General features: G+C 43.7%; 1 protein-coding gene across 1 annotated transcript in view; it reads left to right on the top strand.

Moving 5' to 3' along the window:
* Positions 1–20,664, top strand: part of LOC145521035 (uncharacterized) — a 520,776-nt gene that overhangs the window by 88,266 nt on the left and 411,846 nt on the right. The gene's annotated exons all lie outside the window — the stretch shown is intronic.

A 20,664-nucleotide genomic window follows, 5' to 3' on the forward strand; every position in this document is an offset into this window, starting at 1 on the left:
CTGTAAACCCCCATTACCCATCAGTTCCCGGAAGAGTTCCAAATGTATGACTACCTCCTGAAGATACACTCTTTTTAATAGATTTGTCGGTTAATGGAGCCTTGTGTTCGGCTCTCTGGAATTACCACTCAGTTTTTCACCTAATAATTCAGTAAATATTAGGTGGGTGACTATTGAGGGTACAGAGATTAATCAAAACCCCTCTGTTAAAGCACAGACAGTAGGTAAAGAAGATAAGGCATGGTTCAGGGTAGAAAGTGCAAGTTTTGACGAATTAGAAAAGATTCACCAGAATGTCTCCTTCATTTTTGCTGCTTGCCTATTTGAAACTCTAGCCTTTTTTCCTTAAGTTTCTTTAACTCCCAAGACCAACAGTCCACAAATGAAAACAAATGCAAGCTGTATTTTTGTGTTATTTTAGTCAAGCTTCTCCAGAGAAAAGAAACAATGGTGTGTGTGTGTGTGTGTGTGTGTGTGTGTGTGTGTGTGTGTAGCTTGTAGAAGGAGACACGGAGTCAAACATTTTGCAGAGTTTTAAAACACTAAAGGATGATTTTATGGGTAACAAGGATAAAAGTGTTATGTTCATGTAAACCCCATACTCCAGAGAGTAAATGTCTGAATGGTACCTATGCAGTCCATGGGACCTTCAACCACATTGTAATGTTTCCTTTTTTTTTGTCAGAAAACAGGTTCTTTTTTTAAAATTGAAATAGAGTTGATTTATAGTGTTTTGAAAAATAATATATATATATATATATTCATGTATTATAATGTTGCCTTTTTATTTCCAATGGATTTGATGTAAGGTCAAATACTAAGATGGAGTAAAGTTTGCTGGTGGGTGCAAGAGCGTTCATTTTATTATTTTGCATACGTTTTTATATGCTTAAAATATTTGGTAGTAATACTGTTGAAGCATCTTTTTCTCTCAAGAGTCTTTGCAGAGGTATGAAGTCCAGCCTTCCCCCTTTACCACTGTTTTATTTACAAGGCCTCAGACACGCACGAGTTACAGTGTCTGCTCAGAGTGGGAGGGCGGCGGGAAGCAGAGGTGGAACCCTCTATCAGAGGGAAACGCCATTAGCTGTGTATTAATCTATTCCTGTGGCTCAGCCCAGTCTGTTTGGTGCTCAAAAGTCAATCTTGAAAATCCCAACAGGGACATGCTATGTAAATGTTCTGAGCAGAAAGCTAGGAATACATATAGTTAACCCACATCTCCTCACTGTCAACATTTGGAAGGCCCAGACAGAAATGGCTGTCGTGTATTAAGAAGGGAGCCCTATTTAAATTTAGTAAGCGGAGTATTACACAAATACTTTGTTAAATTATTGATGCAACCAACTAAGCCAGGGTAGATGAAGTTAGCCCTAATCCAATTAGTTATAATTTGGTACATGTAAAATGGTGGGATTTATGTAGTGATAGGAAGATCAGAAATACACCATTATCTTTGAATGGACTTACCGTATTTATCTTTCTAACAGTACTTGATCTTGGATTGATCTCTCATAGAGCAGATTAGGAACAAAATGCTTGAAATTGGAAAGGTTGAAAAAATGGATTTGGGGGGTATAATCTGCAAATTTCAGATTGTCATTCACATAAAATAAAAATGTTTGTGTGCCTTTAAGACGGAAATGGAAGGGACTGTTTCAGATGCAAACAAATAATACTGAAGTGAAAATCAAATGAAAGGCGGATAAGTCAATTGGTTCAATCCTTTAGTCTCACAAGATAGAAAGCAGAGTAAGTACGAGAGCCTTGCGGATAACCAGTCTGTTAGACAGCGAGTAGCAGTTATTCAAGTGGGGGACGAAAGAGTTGGTTTTAACCATGTTAATCGTGTATATGCTTGGGGATCATTAATGAATGAAAGAACGTTGACTTGTTATAGTAATATAGATTACTATTAAATATTCACTTATGAATATTTATTGAATACCTACTATATGCAGATACTGTTGGGTATTAGTGATCACATGGTAAGTAAAAACAGTTTTCTCTGTTTTAATAGAGCTTATGCAGTCAGAACACAAATATATAATTGCGTCTATTAGCAAGTTCTATGAAGGAGAGAGACACTCTGTCCATAATTGGGAAGGTTGATCAGCGAGGTCAGGCAAGGCAAGGCTTCTCTGAGGAGGTGATGTGGGAGCTACGACCTCAAACTACAAGAGGAAGGAAGGGGACTAGTACAGCAAGACCATATCCCTAGTTCACCACTAAAGGGTTTCTGTTTCATGCCGTGTATTTTTCGGGTTGATTAGGATACATGAACAAGACAGACAAAGCTGCCAGTCCTTAAAGAGCTTACATATTTGAAAAGATGGGGTCATTGAAGAATGAACATAATAATTAAGTTGTATAGCACATTAGAAGGTGACATGTAGAGCTTCCCTGGTGGCTCATTGGTAAAGAATCTGCCTGCCAGTGCAGGGGACACAGGTTCCATCCCTGGGCCGGGAAGATCCCACATGTTTTGGAGCAGCTAAGCCCAGGCACCACAGCTACTGAACCCACACTTTAGAGCCCAAGAGCCACAACTGCTGAAGCCTGAGAGCCCTAGAGCCTGTGCTCCACAACGAGAGAAGCCACTGCGATGAGAAGACTGTGCACCGCAACCAGGAAGTAGCCCCCACTCACCACAACTAGAGAAAAGCCCACATAGCAATGAAGACTCAGCATAGCCAGAATGAACTAAAGTGACATGCAAAAGAGTGGAGAGCAATGAAAATCAACAGTGTCTTCAAGTTGTGGGAAGCTCACACATTTCAATAGAATAATCAAGATGGGCTTCATTATCAAGGTGAGAAAGGTGATGGCTGAGTGATGGCCTGAGGGAGAGATGAACTCTGCAGGTACCTGGCCGAACAGCGTTTCAGTTCCAAAGTTGGGAGTGTGTGTCACAGGTTCAGGAAATGGAGGAGGCCAGGCTGGCTGGAGCAAAGTGGAAGAGCATAGGACTGCAGGAGAAAAGGCCAGAAAAGTCTGCTGGGGAGCCCATGGAGGGTCTTAGAGCTGTTGCTGGGGTTTGGCTTCTGCTCTTTATGAGTAGGCAGCTACTGGAGGGTTTTGAGCAGAGTTAGGGTACTATTTGACCTCTGTTTTGAAAGTATTCCTCTTACTACCATACTGGCAATGAAGGGGTAGGGGGCAGGCGTGGAAGACAAAGTCATGAAGAAACTGTTGCCATGATTTCAGAGAAAGACAGTCATGGCCTGGGCCAGTTGGAGGCAGTACAGGCAGTGAGATGTGGTCATCTTTCAGTCTTACTCTGAGGGTGAGGCAGCAGGATTAACTGATAGATTTGGAGGGTGGCTGAGAACAGTCAGACGTGTCGGTGAGATTTCTAGTCTGAGCCAGCAGGAGGTTGGAGATGTGAGAAAGTGTCCAAGGGGAGCAAGCCGGGGATGGAGGAAGCCAGGAGTTCATTTCTCGGCACGCTGACGTGAGGGTCCTATTTTTTATCTGAGTGGAGCTGTCCTTAGGCAGTGGGGAAGACGAAGACAGAGAACATGGGCAAAACTTTCAAGAAAGTTTATTGTAAAGGAGAGCAGAGAAATGGGGCTGAGGCTCACAGGGGAAGCAAGATCAAGAGAAGAAAAAGTTTTTTTTGTAATTTGGGGAAAATAGGAAATAGCAGCAGGTTTGTGTAAAGATGGAGTGAGCGTGGTGAGTAATAATACTGGGCAGCCAGGAGGAGGCCAGGCATTTGGTCCTAGTAGGACATGCTCAGGAATTGGGTTTTTATTAGAGCAGTGGGAAACCAATGAGGTTTTGAGTGGAATGGCCTCACAAGATAGAATTTACATTTTGAATGGATCCTCTGGCTGCAAAGGACAAATGGATTGGAAACTAGTCACAGGGGTTGTGACCAGAATACTTAATATGTGCCTAGCAGTGTGCTCTGCATTCTGTATGTCTTCAGTTGTTACAACAAACCTTTGAGGTGGGAGAGACTCCTTCTATGCCCTTTACAGGGGAGAACACCGAGGCTCAGAGTGCTGCAGTGACTTCCTGAAAGGAATCACACTGCCAGTAGACCAGTGACAGTGCCAGAGGTAGAACCCATGTCATTCTGCTCCAGTCTCCTGGCCTTTGATTTTTGCCATATGTGCTTTAGACTCATGTAATATTTATGTTGCAAAGGCTCTTAGACCCTGGCTAGCCCAGCCCCTCAAGTAAACTGAATTTGAGGTATTCAGAAACGGTAGCTTGCAAATGGAACTACAGTTTAAATGCACTAGGGGGAGGTTGCTATTTAAAGTCCTATTCTGGGAAATCCTTTGTAAGGTTGAGAATCCTTTTGTAAAGCAAATAATCCACTCTCCAATTTGACTGTGGAGAAAATGCTTTTCTTCAAGCATCACATAAATCTATAAAACTAAAAAGTGCCAGAGAGTTTTTTTTATTCAGGGAGAGGAGCTGTGGTGAGGTGGTCTGGAGAGATGTGGAAAGAGAAAGCAGCCGGGGGCCACAAGAGCAGGGTCTTTAGCTTTGCTTGCAGAAGGGTACACCAGCTTCTAGAAGGGCTTGGTGTTACAGTTCAGAGGTCTCCAGTCACTTCATACCACTAAGGAGTCCGGAAATCCACTATGTGGACCAGTGAGCCCTGGTGGAGGACATATTGCTACAATTGCACAATAGTCCTTCCTCCGTCATACAACTGATGCTCCTTGTTCCCACCCCCACTGGGTGGTTCTGATGGGACTGTCAGTCACAAGGCTGCGCCTGCCCCATGGTCTCTGAATAGGGCACATGGTTAGATTGAACCAATCAGAGGCTCCTTGGCCTTGTGTCTGACCTGTTTTTCTTTGGATTATGAACGGTAAGTATCCAGTAAACTTGGGGCTGCAGAGAGCCAGCAGGTGTCTACATGGAGAGAAACCATATCAGAGAAAATCTATGCAGGGGCCAGTGGAACCAAAAAATGGAGAATAATTAAAGTAATATTGGTGATATTGCCTAAAGTTCTAGAGCAGTCATACCTGAATTCAGTAAGATCATCCCCTTGGTATGTTCAAGTTACATTAGGCAGTGAATTTGCTTTGTTGTTCTGTGCCTCAGGTTCTCACCTCTGAAATTTGGATAACAGTTCTACCTACCTCACAGCAGATAGCAAGGATGACATTAAATAGTGTGTATAAAATACTAGGGCTTCCCTGATGGCTTGGATGGTAAAGAATCTGCCTGTAATGCAAGAGACCCAGGTTCCATCCCCGGGTCAGGAAGATCCCCTGGAGAAGGGAATGGCAACCCATGGCTTGCCTGGAGAATCCCACGGACAGAGGAGCCTGGTGGGCTACAGTCCATGGGGTTGCAAAGAGTCGGACATGACTGAGCAATTCACGTACACACACACACGCACACACACACACACACACACACTTGCACGCATGTAAAATAATTAAACCTGGTGCTTATCGGTTAATTCTTGATGTATAACAAACTATCCCCAAGTTACTGACCTAACTATTAATTGAGCTTAGAATGCTATGGTTCGGTCTTTGGAGCTGGGTTTTGCTAGGTCCTTATTGTGATCTCAGCTCTGCTCACTGGTGCATCTGTGGTCAGTTTCTGGGATGCCTCAGTTGGCCAGCAGATGGTCCAGTGTAGTCCAGCAGCCTTGTGTACATTTTCTAGTGGTGGCCGGACAGTGTCAGGAGGAAGAATGGGAGCATGCAAGGCCCCTTATGCTGCATTCTATTGAACAAAACAAGTCATGAAGCCAGCCTGGATCCAAGAAGGGGGGAATGTAGACTCCACTTTTTCATGGCGGAAGCTGAAGTCACATTGCTGACTCTGAATGGAGGCAGAGCCATGAATAATTATGGCTGCTTTATCAATCCACTACAATAACTGTTGCAGGTGGCGCTAGTGGTTAAGAATCCTCCTGCCCATGCAGGAGACCTAAGAGATGCGGATTTGATCCCTGGGTGGAGAAGAGTCCCTGAAGGAGGGCATGGCAACGCACTCCAGTATTCTTGCCTGGAGAAACCTATGGAGAGAGGAGCCTGGCGGACTACAGTCCATAGGGTTGCAAAGAGTCAGACACGACTGAAGGGATTTGGCCTGGCACAGTAACTGTATAATAAATCTGACTATGTGTTACTGCTATTATTATTTAACAGGTTTAATTTACTTTCTGTCGCTTGCTGTAGGCATGATCATCCTTGCTATTAGACTTTTGAATAATAACTCAACAGTCACGTTAGTTTTTTTTCTTGAACTTCTCATTGAAATCCTGATCTAGTTTACTTCTAAACACATATAATTTGCCTTCTAGAAATATCCCAAATGACACAGCTTGTCATTAGCAGAGTACTCCAACAGTGAAGGACTGTAATTCCTCATATTGTCAGTAATATTTTATCTGTTTAGCAAGACTTTGGAAATGACCAGTCATTAATGATCTACTTTACACAGTCCATTCTTTATGAGTTTTTCCTTGATGTATATAATTTTAAATTATATTTCTTCCTAGTTGGTTCATATTTAATTGCTTTAAGTTTGAGGGGGCAAATATTGAGATCCCTTAGTTGTTCTTGTGAGGCCGTAATGTTTATTCCTTTCAGACATAAATAGGTTTTCATGCCTATTATTTTTTGATTATACTGAATATCATATTAAGGAATGCAATGAATGCATTTCAATTTATGACTTAAACACATTCTATTGAATATTAATAACAATTTGATGATTATCATTATCATGTCACCAAAGAGTGCTTCCTCAGTGGCTCGGCGGTAAAGAGTCCATGTGCAACGCATGAGACTCAGGAGATGTGGGTTCGAGCCCTGGGTTGGGAGGATCCCTTGGAGAAGAAAATGGCAACCCACTCCGGTATTCTTGCTGGGAAAATACCATGGACAGAGGAGCCTGGCAGGCTATGGTCCATGGATTGGAAAAGAGTTGGATTCAACTGAAATGACTGAGCACACACGTGCGTCACTAAAGATACTGTCAAATTGCGTTTTTCATCTGTCTTTAAATCCCACTAAAGATTATCATAAGCTATCCCCTTGGTTATTATAAAGACAAACAATGTGAAAAGGGAATGGATTGTTTACGAAGGTGGTAGGAGTTAGAGGGACCTATCTGTGCTTACATGAATATATCGGGAGGATATTTTCAATTCAATATATTCAATATATGCAATTTCCCACAGTAACCAGAAGAGAAGAAACATCATTATCAGCCACTCCTCCAACATTTTTTTTTTTTAACTAGAATTTTCCTTCTGTTTATATTGAATTGAATATTATAGTTAGGCCACTCAAGATGGCTGTTCTCTTACTCTCTGTACATACCCTGTTTAACCGGTGCCTGCTTCACCTACACCCAAGTCACCTGATGGACCTTCCCACATACTTGCCCTAGGTCCCAGCTAGTGACTGTTCTTATCAAAGGGGTAGTGAGGGGCATGCCTCTCTGGTAGTTTTCCTGGTAACCAAGGAGCCAAAGTGTTGATTTCCCCTGTAACTGGCAACCTCCCCTTCCTCTTGGGAGCAAAGACTGCAGATGTGTCCTGCCCGCTGTCTGCCACACGTGTTAGGGTGTCACTCAGGGATCTTGCTTCGGGCATGTAAGATCCCCCCCATCCATTAAACCCTGGATGTTTCTGTTGCCCGCTACGGGCTCTTTCTTCAGTCTTGAAGCTGGGCAAGCGTGGGCCTGTGGGATGCAGCCCAACAAATACCAGTATTTGTAACTGATCATTGAGTACCAACTCTGCATGTTGGCCTGTGTGTTAACCAACTAAATACTGGATTACAAGTTACTCCAAAATTCAGCGGCATAAAGAAGGCTACTTTATTTTCTCTTGCAGTGTATGGGTCAGGTGTCCTGAAGCAGCAAGTCTGGACAGGTCTGGCTCGGGTATCTCATGAGATTGCAGTAGATGTCAGCCAGGATTGCCATCATTCAAAGTATCGACTGGAGCTGGAGGATTCAGTTGTAGTTTGGCTCATTCATGTGACTGATGAGCTGATCCTGACTCTAGATGAGAGGGCTCTGTTCTTCTCCATGGGGACTTCCTATAGGGCAACTTGAGCGCCCCCTTGCCATGGTGGCCAGCTTTTCCAGAGTGAGCAGTCCACAGTGCCTTTTATGACGTAGCCTCAGTAGCTTCTGCTGTGTTCTTCTATCCCTGATTCAGTGTGAAGTAAAGTTGCTCAGTTGTGTCCAGCTCTTTGCAACCCCAAGATTCAGTGTGAAAGGAGACTACAAAAGGGTGTGAAAACCAGAAATCGAGCATGCACATTGTGTGTGTGTTCAGCTATGTCTGACTCCTTGTGGCTCGATGGACTATAGGCTGCCAGGGTCCTCTGTCCATGGAATTTTCCAGGCAAGAATACTAGAGTGGGTTGCCATCTCCTCCTCCAAGGGTCTTCCCGACCCAGGGATCAAAACCCCATCTTTCATGTCTCCTGTATTGGCAGGCAGATTCTTTACCACTGTGCCACCTGGGAAGCACAGGTGGGAAAGCAAGCATTGTTGGGTGCCATCTCGGAGGCTACCAGAAACTGTTATTAAGAGACAATGGAATATCTACTGAAGCCAGCTTTATTAGTCTGATCAGAGATTGGATACATTTTTATGACATATCTGCTAGATATGCGTCACATGTGTAACTATGAAGCTGGTGAGACATTTTCAGGGCTGTGCATGCCTGTGATTGTCTGAGTCCTTTACTGTAAAGATAACCCTCTGGTTATCTTCTCCAGAAGAATGCAGAACTTCTCTGATGTTCTTTCCATAGTCATGTTATCTTTTCCACAATGTTTTTGAAATCAAATAACCTTTTCATAATCTTGTGAAAGTTATGGAATACTTTTCAACAAAAATATATTCACATACAATTTTACTTATAGGTTTCACAGATTTCAAAGCACTTATTTACAGTGAGTCAAGGGTTTGTTTTTTTCTTCAGAAGATGTTAAAATATAGAGTAGGGAAAAAAATTTACACAAGACCTAGAATGTATTTGTATGGTATGATCTCCAAAGAGCCAAGAGTAATTATTTTCCTAAAGAATTCTAATCTATAATGCTAATCTCTCAGTTGAATCTCCGAAGTACTCCAGCTGGAACTCTTAAATAAAATTCCTCATGTATTTTATTTTCTTCTTCCTAATTCTTCTTATCCCCTATTCTCCAGAGTATCTCATTTTTTAAGCCCCCCTATTTTTAGCTTTCAGCTTGCACACTTTTTCCTCTCTTAACTCTTCCTTCTCTGCCAGCTTTTAATTCCGTAGATTGACTTAGTCTTTCTTATAGAGGACTTTCCCACCCCTAGCTCCCTCTCAGTCTTACATCTTTCTGCCCGTTCTTTAATTATGCAATGACAAATCCAAATAAAACAGTTTGGTGATGAGAGTCTCTCCAAAGGAGACTGGAAGGTCTCCCAGGGGTAAGCTGAGAGGCAGGAGAGCTGAGCGTGAATACAGCGTTTTCTTTAACCACTCTGGAGGAGGGGACGCCTGATAACCTTGGTATTTAATTTGAGGGGGGCTTTTCACATTTTCATTTAGCAGCAATTGATGTGACAGCAAAATCTGCAAAACACTTTCTGTTTAGAGAATCTCGTCTCTGTGAGTCCCCTGGGAAGAGTCACCAAATTACAGAACCAAGTGTGTTCTGGACCCTCCTGGTGATCTTGATAAATTATCATCCCATGTGCTCCTTTGTGTATTCTTTTTATATGATGGATTTCTGTCGTAGTCATAATGTGACAGCAAATAAGCAACAAGAACAAAATGTTGATTTTTGACCCTGGGTACTTTTAAAGCTTCATTAATCGGGCAACTCTTAGAATAGGAAACAGCCTAACACCTTGCTCATTTGTGTAATACATACTGGAGGACTGGGTTCATCAGTTAATTGCATTTTGAGATTAGCTTGAGATGTTCTTTGTAGACCTTTAAGGCTACAGGAGGCGGTTAGTCATGTTGGAAAAGCAGAGAAAGCCCTAGGGTAGGCAGAAGACGGCTCCCAAGATTCTGACGCCTGTGTCACCCCCTGACGGTGATTCTGGTGGATGTCACACCATCATTAGGTTCTTTATGTGGCACCGATGGCTTCAAGAAAGGGAGATTATCCTGCACAGACTTGACCTCCCTTCCCCTTTTTCTTTTCTTCTCACTCATCTTTATGCCCTTGGGAGAAGCATGAACTCCTTCCTATTTCTTTTGCTCTTCTCAGACATCCTGGTCCTACACCCTTAGGCTTGCATCACCTACTCAAGTCCTTATAAATCATTTCTCCAGCCATTTAAATTCTCTCCCAGCTATGACATCTAGTACCAGATGTTAGTATGAAATGCCACTCTGCTATTAATCACTATTAATTTTATTACACATTAATAATTCATGTAGCTTTCCAACATCTCTTGTTGCTGTCAAATCTCTGAAGCTCCTAAAGGTCCTTCATAACCTTTCCATTTCTTCTGGTTTTCTTACGAGACTACCCAAGATCAGTGCTGCTGTGGGTGCTGTATCTTTCATTCGTGAATGAACCAATTGTTGCCTGCTGGATAAAGGTCTCTGCTTGGCATCCAGGAGCTGCTTCTATCTGCCTTTCAGGAAAGGCAGAACACAAACTTGGCACTTGTTATTACAAATGTTGCCAGCCCAGTTTGGAACCACAAGGTTCAAGGGAACACTCCTAAAGAATGGCCATGGGACCCTTCCTGGTGGTCCAGTGGTTAAGACTTCACCTTCCAGTGCAGGCAGTGAGGGTTCAATCCCTGGTGGATGAGCTAAGATCCCATATGCTTCATGGGCAAAAAACCAAAGCATGAACAACAGAAAAAATATTGTAACAAATTCAACAAAGACTTTAAAAATAGTTCACATCAATCAATCAATAAATCTTTCCTTGGCCATTCTGTTTTTTTTTGTTTTAAATCTAAGAATCCTGTTGGCTTCATTTTTTAAAAATTATTTTTTAGGAAGTATTTATTTGGCTGTGCCAGGTCTTAGCTGGGCTTCCCTGGTGGCTCAGATGGTAAAGAATCTGCCTGCAGTGCAGGAGACCCCCTGGGTCAGGAAGATCTCCAGGGGATCTTCTCCAGTGGTTCCACTGTGTTTTTGCACAGATGGACACAGCAGATATTTGTTAAATATATCAATGGAAGAAAGTAGACATTATGGCAAATAGGCTGAGTTGAAAAGCTTTTAGAGAGTCATAAAATAGACATTCTTTAGTCTCCTACAGCTCCCATTTTGACTCCTATGTGGTGTAAGTAAGGGATCAACTGGTCTTTGGAAAGCAAAATCATAATGTGAACTGGGTATTTGTGATATGCAGTTATTATGTCAGGGAGGAAAGAGTAATGGGTTCAGTGACTCAAGAAAAATATTACGTAATATTAATACTGTTTGTACCACAATGTTGTCTGCGGGGCAGTTGGCACCTACCCTTTCGATTTCAGGCATAAATCTTGGGAAACGACCCTCCTCTCCTCCGCTCTTGTGGACCGCTGCCCAGAGTGAGTGGTATGCGTAATGCTAGCCATGTCTTGTGCCAGTTCTTATCAGTGCAGTGTTGTCAGGGTTGTTGGAGACCTGAGGCTGGGGTGGGCATAGCTTCACCGCTGGTGTTGACTGAAGTGACCAATAGTCTAACGTGATTAGTGTTTGACCAAGCACCAGGGACTTTTCCGTGTCGAAAGAGATAAAAATATATGTACATAACTTAAAGGCCATATCAAGGGGGGGAAACTGTCTCATAATCAGACCTGGGTGGGCCAAGTGCCCCTGTGTGCTGTGAGGGGGGCAGGTGGTAGAGGTGAGGGTGGAAGTGGCCCAATAACCCCGGCAACTCTAGTCTTAGGGGGTTTACTGCATATAGTCACCTGTGCCCTTTCCTTTCTATGGCTGGGGCTGGTTGGAGTGGTTATCAGAAGGCCTGTAAGTTACGCTTTCCCTTCCTTTGCCACTTCCTGTGTCATGTCTGAGGCACATATGCATCATCCAGTCATTCCTCATTCACTTCATCCATCCACCCAGTAGCCCATTCCCACCCTCTCTGTACCATGCACAGTGCTGGCGCTGGAGCTGCAACACTAAAGGTACAGGAGTGGTCCGTGTCCCCCTGTTGCTAGTCACCTAGACGGGAAGACAGATTGACGAATGGGTCATCGATGGGCAGGAAGGGCAGTGATGGAGCCTAAGTTACAGGGCATGTGGAAAGAGCATGGAGCACAGCCTCTGGGAGGTGCCTGGAAGTGACTAAGTTTTAAAAGACAGGGGATCAAGCTGGAAAATTGGAGGCTGGTGGAAAAGGGGCAAGGTGGGGATTGCAGATGGAGGGCAGAGTATGAGCAGAGGCCCTGGGAAGGGGGACATCATGGGATGCAGAGTTACAAGCAGTGAGGAGCTGCTGTAGGAGGCAGAGAGTCACAAGAGACAAGACTCAAGGAAGTGAAGGAATCACGACCTGGTGGGTCAGACTTAGAAGGGTGGAGTTTCTCTTCAAGACCATAGGAGCCATAAATGGACCTCCAGAGCTCATTGCCCTCAGTGCTTATCTGATGACGAGTATTCTCACATCTTGAGCCTGCTCCCATGTCATTCGTCTTCTCTGTGGTACTGGAGGGTTTTCATTGGTTGAAACTGCTGACATCATCTGTTGCCTCAAGGATTTCAATCTTGCTATGCTTTAACCCTTGGAGAGCCAGGCCTGTGGGCTTACTGTTTCTCTTCTCCTTTCAAAGCTGGACTTTATTTATGCAGCATCGGCAGGGCTCCAGGCAGAGTTCTGCAGGCTCAAAATTTCAGTTATTGTTCTCGGAAAACAAGAGACTCATCTTCATTTCACTGGTTTTTCCCAGCATAGCTTACGTAAGACATGCCCAAGATTCCAACCTCCATCTTCTAGGCTCTCTACTTCTGTGGAATAAAATGTAGACATCTTCAGCATGATTTTAGCAGAGTGTGAAACTCTATAGCTTATACCAGCTTTCCCTGCCCCCATTGTTGGAAACTGTGCTGTGCTATTGTGATTTATAATAAACATATTTGTAGTCTTCCTCCGCCTTAATGGAATAGAGCTCCTAAATCTCTAGGAATTTCCTAAGTTATCATAGCAGTAAAGGTGCTATATTAATGAGGTGATTTTCAGATGGGGACTGGTTGCTTAAGGAGTCAACCATGTGATTACAGAGTTGGAATTTTCAGTTCCAGCCCCTGATCTCTAGGAAGGAAGAGGGACTGGTGGCTGAATCAATTGCTAATGGACAATGATTTAATCAACTCTGTGCAGTGGAAGTATGTGTGTATGTATGGAAGGCCTCCTTAAACACCCAGAAGGACAGGGTTCAGAGAACCTCTGGTTGGTGAACACTCAGAGATTTGGGGAGCATGATGTGCCAGGAGAAGGCAAGGAAGCTCCACAGGTATACCTTTTTTCTGTTGATCTTTTCCACCTGGGTGTTCCTGAGTTATGTGCATGCATACGTGCTCAGTCGTGTCCAACTCTTTGTGACCCCCTGGAGACTGTAACCCACCAGTCTCCTCTGTCCATGGAATTTTCCAGGCAAGAATACTGTAGTGGGTTCTCATGTCCTCCTTCAAGGGATCTTCCTGACCCAGGGATGGAACCTGCATCCCTTGCATCTCCTCCGTTGACAGGTGGATTCTTTACCACAGCACCACCTGGGAAGTTCCTGAGTTATATCCTTTTATAATAATCTGGTAATCAAATAAGTAAGATGCTTCTGTGGTGTAAGATGAGCTCTGTGAGCCTATGTAGCAAACTATCTCCTCTCAAAGAGGAGGTCGTGGGAGCCTTGGGTTTATAGCCAGTTGACCAGAGTCAGAAGCACAGGTGACAACCTGGACTTGCAACTGGCTGCTGAAACTGGGGGAGTTGGGGGTAGGGGGACAGTCTTGTAGGACTGAACCTTTAACTTGTGGAATCTGATGCTTCTCTGGCTAGGTAGTGTCAGAACTGAGTTGAATTGAGTGAAAAATGAAGGTGGATTGACTTCCTATGAGCAGACTTTGGGGAGAACCTGGGGGATAGGGAGAGAGATGAGTACTAGTGGACTACTTATTAGCAGAAAAAGCAATTATTAGAAGAAAAAGAAATACAGTATTTAGTATCTGAATGAACCACTGATTTCATCTCTCTCGTGAGCCTTGGCCAATTAGCAGAAGTTATCTGGATAACTTGGTTGAAGAAGAGTACAGAGACTGATTTGTTGGATCTGATGGAGCGAAGATAGGGTGGCTACTCAGATGTCGTATAGTTAACATCCTTAATTTATCGATAGGAAGGGTGTGACCACAGTGGGATCACAGATGGGGATGGGGAAGGCCAGCACGCTGCCGTCAGAAGATGTAGCTTAATTCTCCCCCGAGGGTGCAGGGATGAGCCGAGGTCCCCTTTTAAGAATGCACCTATCGATTCCTCAGTACTGATGGATATACTCAGCAAAATACTTAGACATTAACGAGGAAATACCTTCCCATGGATATTTTCTAAGGGCTCATATTTTAGAGAACATATGCTCTTTGATGCTCTATGCATGACAGAATTAGGTAACAAGCATCCAGCCAGGTTTAAGGTAGGAAGCATAGTGGTAGTGACTCTGTCTCTGTAAGACCCCCCAACCCACCCCAGTCATGTAAGTTACCACCATTTGTGAGCTCCACTGCCATTACCTACTAGGCACTATATCTTCTTAATTGACTATTTGGGGGAGAGAATCTCACAGACATCACAGGCTTGGAAGGCACAGTCAGAATGCTAATAGAGCGATCAAACCTTAGATGCTACCTTCTTGAAATCTGACTGATGCAGGTGAGAAGCGCAACTCCTACCCCATGTGTCCTCCTACACGATTGCAATTAACATTTTATCTGCCCTGTGTCTCAAGTCAAAGCTTTGGCACCAGTCCCTGGAGAGTGAGGAAGGCCCTTAATTACAGAACAGATGCACTCGCTGCTGCCTGCTGTATTCCGATGTCACCACCTCTGAGCTCCAGAGAGAGGTCAGGCAGATCCTGGGGCTGTCATGTGGCTCAAATCGAATATTTTAATTTAGAGACTCAGTAAGTTGCCCCATCAATTAAGACTGGCTGTACTTGCAGCTGACTTGCTGGGGTGGAGCCAGAAACTTTGATTCATTTCATTTCTTACTGACCCCATTGCACTGCGGAGGGATGGCCAGCATTTCAGTGGGTGGTGGCGAGCTGCCAGAAGTAAAATGAAGACTAATGATTGAGAAAGATTTTAAAGGGTAAGATTGCTCTTTGAAATGACAGCGCATATGCCGTGCTAGATAATTGATGGTGCTTGGTGGGGGTCCAGGGGAACAGGGGTGTACTCTTTTATCATGTGTTAGCAACCAATAAATCCCCCTTCTTAGTGAATTATCCCTGGACAGGTTTGCTTTGTGCTCAGGTAAATTTCAGTGCAAGCACATAGAAATTCTTCTTCATGTGGTCATTCAGGAGTTCAGGCTCTTTGCACTTCCTGATGGTATCAGTTCATCATTCACTCCAGGAGGGAAAGAGAGGAGACCAAGAATGGGGGAAGGTGCTTCCTTTCAGAAGTAGTGTGGGGCCAACTATTTCCTCTTTGCATCCTCAATCAGGATTCATGCAGATGTGTCTATGTGGAGGAGGAGGGCTGAGTGAGAAAGAGGTGCGGGAGGTGAAGTTCATCCAGTCATGGAGGCAGACGGGCACAGTGACGGTGAGGCAGCCTGAAAACCAGTTTCCCTTCACCCTCCTACACTCTTGGTGGGAATGCATTCTTAAGTTGGTACAGCCACCGTGGAAGACAGAAGGGAGGTTTCTCAGAAAACTAAAAATAGAGCTAACATACGATCCATCAGTCCTACTACTGGATATATACCCAGACAAATATATACAAATACATAATTCAAAAAGATCCGTGCACCTCTATGTTCAGAGCTGCACTGTTTACAATGGTCAAGACATGGAAGCAACCTAAATTTCTATTGACAGATGAGTGGATAAAGAAGATGTGTATGTATACACACACACACACACACGTGTGCACACACACATACACACTCTGGGATAGTGCTAGTTCTAAAAAAAACCCAAAATAATGTCATTTGTAGCAACCTGAATGCAACTTGAGGTTATCACACTAAGTGAAGTAAGTCAGAAAGAAAAAGACAAATAACACATGATATCACTTATATGTGGAATCTAAAATATGACAAATGAACTTATCTACGAAAGAGAAACAGACTCTAAGACATAGAGAACAGACTTGTGGTGGCCAAGGGGAAGGCAGGGTGAGAGAGGGATGGACTGGGAATTTGGGGATGGTAGATGCAAACTCTTAGATTTAGAACGGATAAACAACAAGGTCCTACAGTATAGCACAGGAAACTATATTCAATATCCTATGATAAACCATAATGGAAAGGAATATAAAAATTATGTATGTGTATAACTGAGTCACTTTGCTGTATAACAGTTTAGTTCAGCTCAGTCGTGTCCGACTCTTTGCGACCCCATGAATCTCAGCACGCCAGGCCTCCCTGTCCATCACCAACTCCCGGAGTTTACCCAAACTCATGTCCATCAAGTTGAAGATGCCATCCAGCCATCTCATCCTCTGTCATCCCCTTCTCCTCTTGCCCCCAATCCTTCCCAGCATCAGGGTCTTTTCCAATGAGGCAACTCTTCGCATGAGGTGGCCAAAGTATTGGAGTTTTAGCTTCAACATCAGTCCTCCCAATGAACACCCAGGACTAATCTCCTGTAGGATGGACTGGTTGGATCTCCTTGCAGTCCAAGGGACTCTCAAGAGTCTTCTCCAACACCACAGTTCAAAAGCATCAATTCTTCGGCGCTCAGCTTTGTTCACCATCCAACTCTCACATCCATACATGACCACTGGAAAAACCATAGGCTTGACTAGATGGACCTTTGTTGGCAAAGTAATGCCTCTGCTTTTTAGTACGCTGTCTAGGTTGGTCATAACTTTCCTTCCAAGGAGTAAGCGTCTTTTAATTTTATGGCTGCAATCACCATCTGCAGTGATTTTGGAGCCCAAAAAAATAAAGTCTGACACTGTTTCCACTGTTTCCCCATCTATTTCCCATGAAGTGATGGGACCAGATGCCATGATCTTAGTTTTCTGAATGTTGAGCTTTAAGCCAACTTTTTCACTCCCTTTTTTTACTTTCATGAAGAGGCTTTTTAGTTCCTCTTCACTTTCTGCCATAAGGGTGGTGTCATCTGCATATCTGAGATTATTGATATTTCTCCCAGCAATCTTGATTCCAGCTTGTGCTTCTTCCAGCCCAGCGTTTCTCGGGATGTACTCTGCATATAAGTTAAATAAGCAGGGTGACTCTATACAGTCTTGACGTACTCCTTTTCCTATTTGGAACCAGTCTGTTGTTCCATGTCCATTTCTAGCTGTTGCTTCCTGACCTGCATACAGGTTTCTCAAGAGGCAGGTCAGGTGGTCTGGTATTCCCATCTCTTTCAGAATTTTCCACAGTTTATTGTGATCCACACAAAGGCTTTGGCATAGTCAATAAAGCAGAAATAGATGTTTTTCTGGAACTCTCTTGCTTTTTCAATGATCCAGCGAATGTTAGCAATTTGATCTCTGGTTCTTCTGCCTTTTCTAAAACCAGCTTGAACATTATGGTTCACATATTGCTGAAGCCTGGCTTGGAGAATTTTGAGCATTACTTTACTAGCGTGTGAGATGAGTGCAATTGTGAGGTAGTTTGAGCATTCTTTGGCATTGCATTTCTTTGGGATTGGAATGAAAACTGATCTTTTCCAGTCCTATGGCCACTGCTGAGTTTTCCAAATTTGCTGGCAGATTGAGTGCAGCACTTTCACAGCATCATCTTTCAGGATTTAGCAAATACTGGTACAAAATTGTAAATCAGCTGTACTTCACTTAAAAGAAAGAACACCTTCTTTCTCAAACTCAGAAGACCCTGTCCTCAGTCTGTAGACAGTGAGGTTACAGTGGGCTCATTTCCTGTTTCTAAATGTACACACCTTGCTTTTCAGTGGGTGCCCAGTTCACAGAAGCAGCTGACACTAGGTCTGTGGGGACCCTTCTTCTGGGCCCTGTGAGCAACCCTGACGGCTTCAGAGAGCAGCTCTTGGATTGAACTACAGGTGAGTCTTTGGAACTGATAGCAGACAATCCACTCTTTACAAAGGGGAACAGAGGTTCATCACTCACTCCCCATATTATTGGTCTCAGGTGAAACATAATTTAGAATAAAATACTGTTTTAGCAGTGACACCAAAGCTGCTTAAAATATGCAGTGGCTATCATTAATGTTGGCTGCCCCGTCATGATTTCACTTATTTACAAAGAAAGGGGCTAACTGTCAGCCCTGGCTTTCTTCCATAGTAAATCATGAATAATTTTTGTTAAAGTTTGTATTTGAAATGTAAACATAACTGGGCCATTATGGCCAACTGCTGTCACAAACACGCATATCATTTGTGTGTCCAGATGAGCAACTCAGAGCTGCAGACAAGGGGGGCTCCACAGCAATACATTGCTCTACCTCCTCTCCACTGCAGAGTGTTCAGAGTGTTAACAGCCACCAGGGAAGTGGACTCATAACTAAATGTCTCATCAAGGAACGAGGACAGGATAATACGCAGTTGGCAAAGTGAAGTTTGATATGGAATTAAATCTTGTCTCTGGCTCCAGACACTGTGGTTGCAAATGCAAATTTTTCCTTTTAAAACTTCCTCACACATGGAAGGAACGATTCCCATCTTTTAATAGGCTCCAAGGGAATTGTGCCTTCCACGGGCAACTGAAGGAGCATATTTCTTATCAGGTTATTGAGCCCACAGTGCCTCTTGTTGCTCCCACCGCCAGCTCCAGCAAGGAAGCTGTGTTTGGATTCCGTCATGTTCTTAAACTTAGACTTGTATTAACTCTGAATGATTCCTTGGAGCATGTCACTAGTTGTGACAGGATAACTCATGAGCGGAATGATTCTGACACCATTAGAAGAGCACCTGGGTTTCTCGCCGCGGTGGAAGGAAATGGAGGCGACAGCATGGCCCCTCGGGGAAGCATGCTGTTTACTGTGCTTCTTCGGGGAAGGTTTCCTTACAGATCTGACAGTAGACCCTGCAGGGACCTGGGCCTCAGGTGGCACTGGTTTGGCAGAGGCCGCTGCCATAGGCATTGGCTATTCGTGGGTGAGGAGAAGTGCGGTGTGTGTGTATTCTTTGCCACTCACTTTCAAGTGGCTGATTTTGATTCTCGCATTGGGCTCATGCTTATGGTGTCCACTTTGGAGGACCCTTCCAAAGTTATCTCAGAAAAAGTTGTAACATGTGGAAGAAGACATCCAAGTAGCCATTCTCAGAAAACCAAGAACCATCTTGGATGTTCTCATGCTTCTTTTCTGGTGTGGTATTTGGGTTGTCATTGGTTTGAGTAGAAGTGTGTACAGGAACCTTGACATCACCTCAGACTCTATACAGCCTACTCACATCTGGCCACTGGCCCAGCTCCAGAGTGTGAATCAGATGGCTGAGGGGTGACACCAGGGAAGAGGAAGGATGGGGTGATTGGTTGATGGTGAGGCCTGAATCAGAGCCTAGAGGCTCAGCTCCTGTGTCCTGTGTGACATCCACCCGGTTTTGGGTAAAATCATGGTCCTGTTGAAGGTCGTTAGGGGTGCCGGGTCTGACTTCTGTCTCCATCATTGACAGTCTGCCTTAAGACTGTCCACTGCTCCCTGTGGACCCCTTGGGTCCTGTATAAATGCTGCACCTTCCTCATTTACAGCTGTTCCATTTATCTACTTGGATTGTCATAAGGGTCTGTTGAGATCAAAAGCATGAAAACTTTTTGAAAAGTCAAGATTACTTGACAGTGTAGGCGATCCACCTTCTCATAGGTACAAGCTAAACCCTCTGAAGCCAGCTCTTACATGACAGCAAGTACATGAAATAGGCTTTCATTATAGGCATTTGTTGCAAAAGTATTTGAACTTGTTATATACAGATGGACTTGGTATCAGAATAGTACTAGGTCAGAGCAATTTCTTCTGAAATGATTGAGATGAGGACCTAATACAGACTAGGCTGCATCTGCTTTCTGTTGGATTTTTTAAAACAATTTTTGTGAGAGGGTGTCTCAAAGGATGATTGGAGTTAATAAGGATCTGATCTCTTTTCTGTTTAAACTGCTGATTCATGTCACAGAACCAGTGCAAACCTGGGCATTAACGTAGTGACTAAGAGAAATAAATGATTTCAAGCCAGCAGCATGGCAAATGGTCAGAACAAGTACACACTCTGGCTCTCACAGCCCTTTATTACAATGTATCATTAAACCATCCAGTATTTCTTAAAACACAGAAATAATTAACCCAGCAGAAACAGGTGAGAATGCCAGGTCTTTCAACTTCTCTGGATATAAAAATGGAACTTGTTGAGGCAAACTTTCTGATGATGACCTGAATAACTTGTCTCTTCCTCGTTTTTGCTGTCTGTTGAAAACAAACTACAGGGCTTGTTTGTTAGAAGGAAACCTCAAAGAAAATCTAGTCCATCTCTCCGTTTGCGCAGACAAGGGGTATGGTGGCCTTCTTGGATGTGTGTTGGTCGCTCAGATTGTGTTCAACTCTTTGAGACCCCATAGACTGTAACCTGCCA

This window comes from Giraffa tippelskirchi, chromosome 9 (assembly GCF_054371585.1).
Source record: "Giraffa tippelskirchi isolate mGirTip1 chromosome 9, T2T-mGirTip1v1.2.pri, whole genome shotgun sequence".
Lineage (NCBI taxonomy): Eukaryota > Metazoa > Chordata > Mammalia > Artiodactyla > Giraffidae > Giraffa > Giraffa tippelskirchi.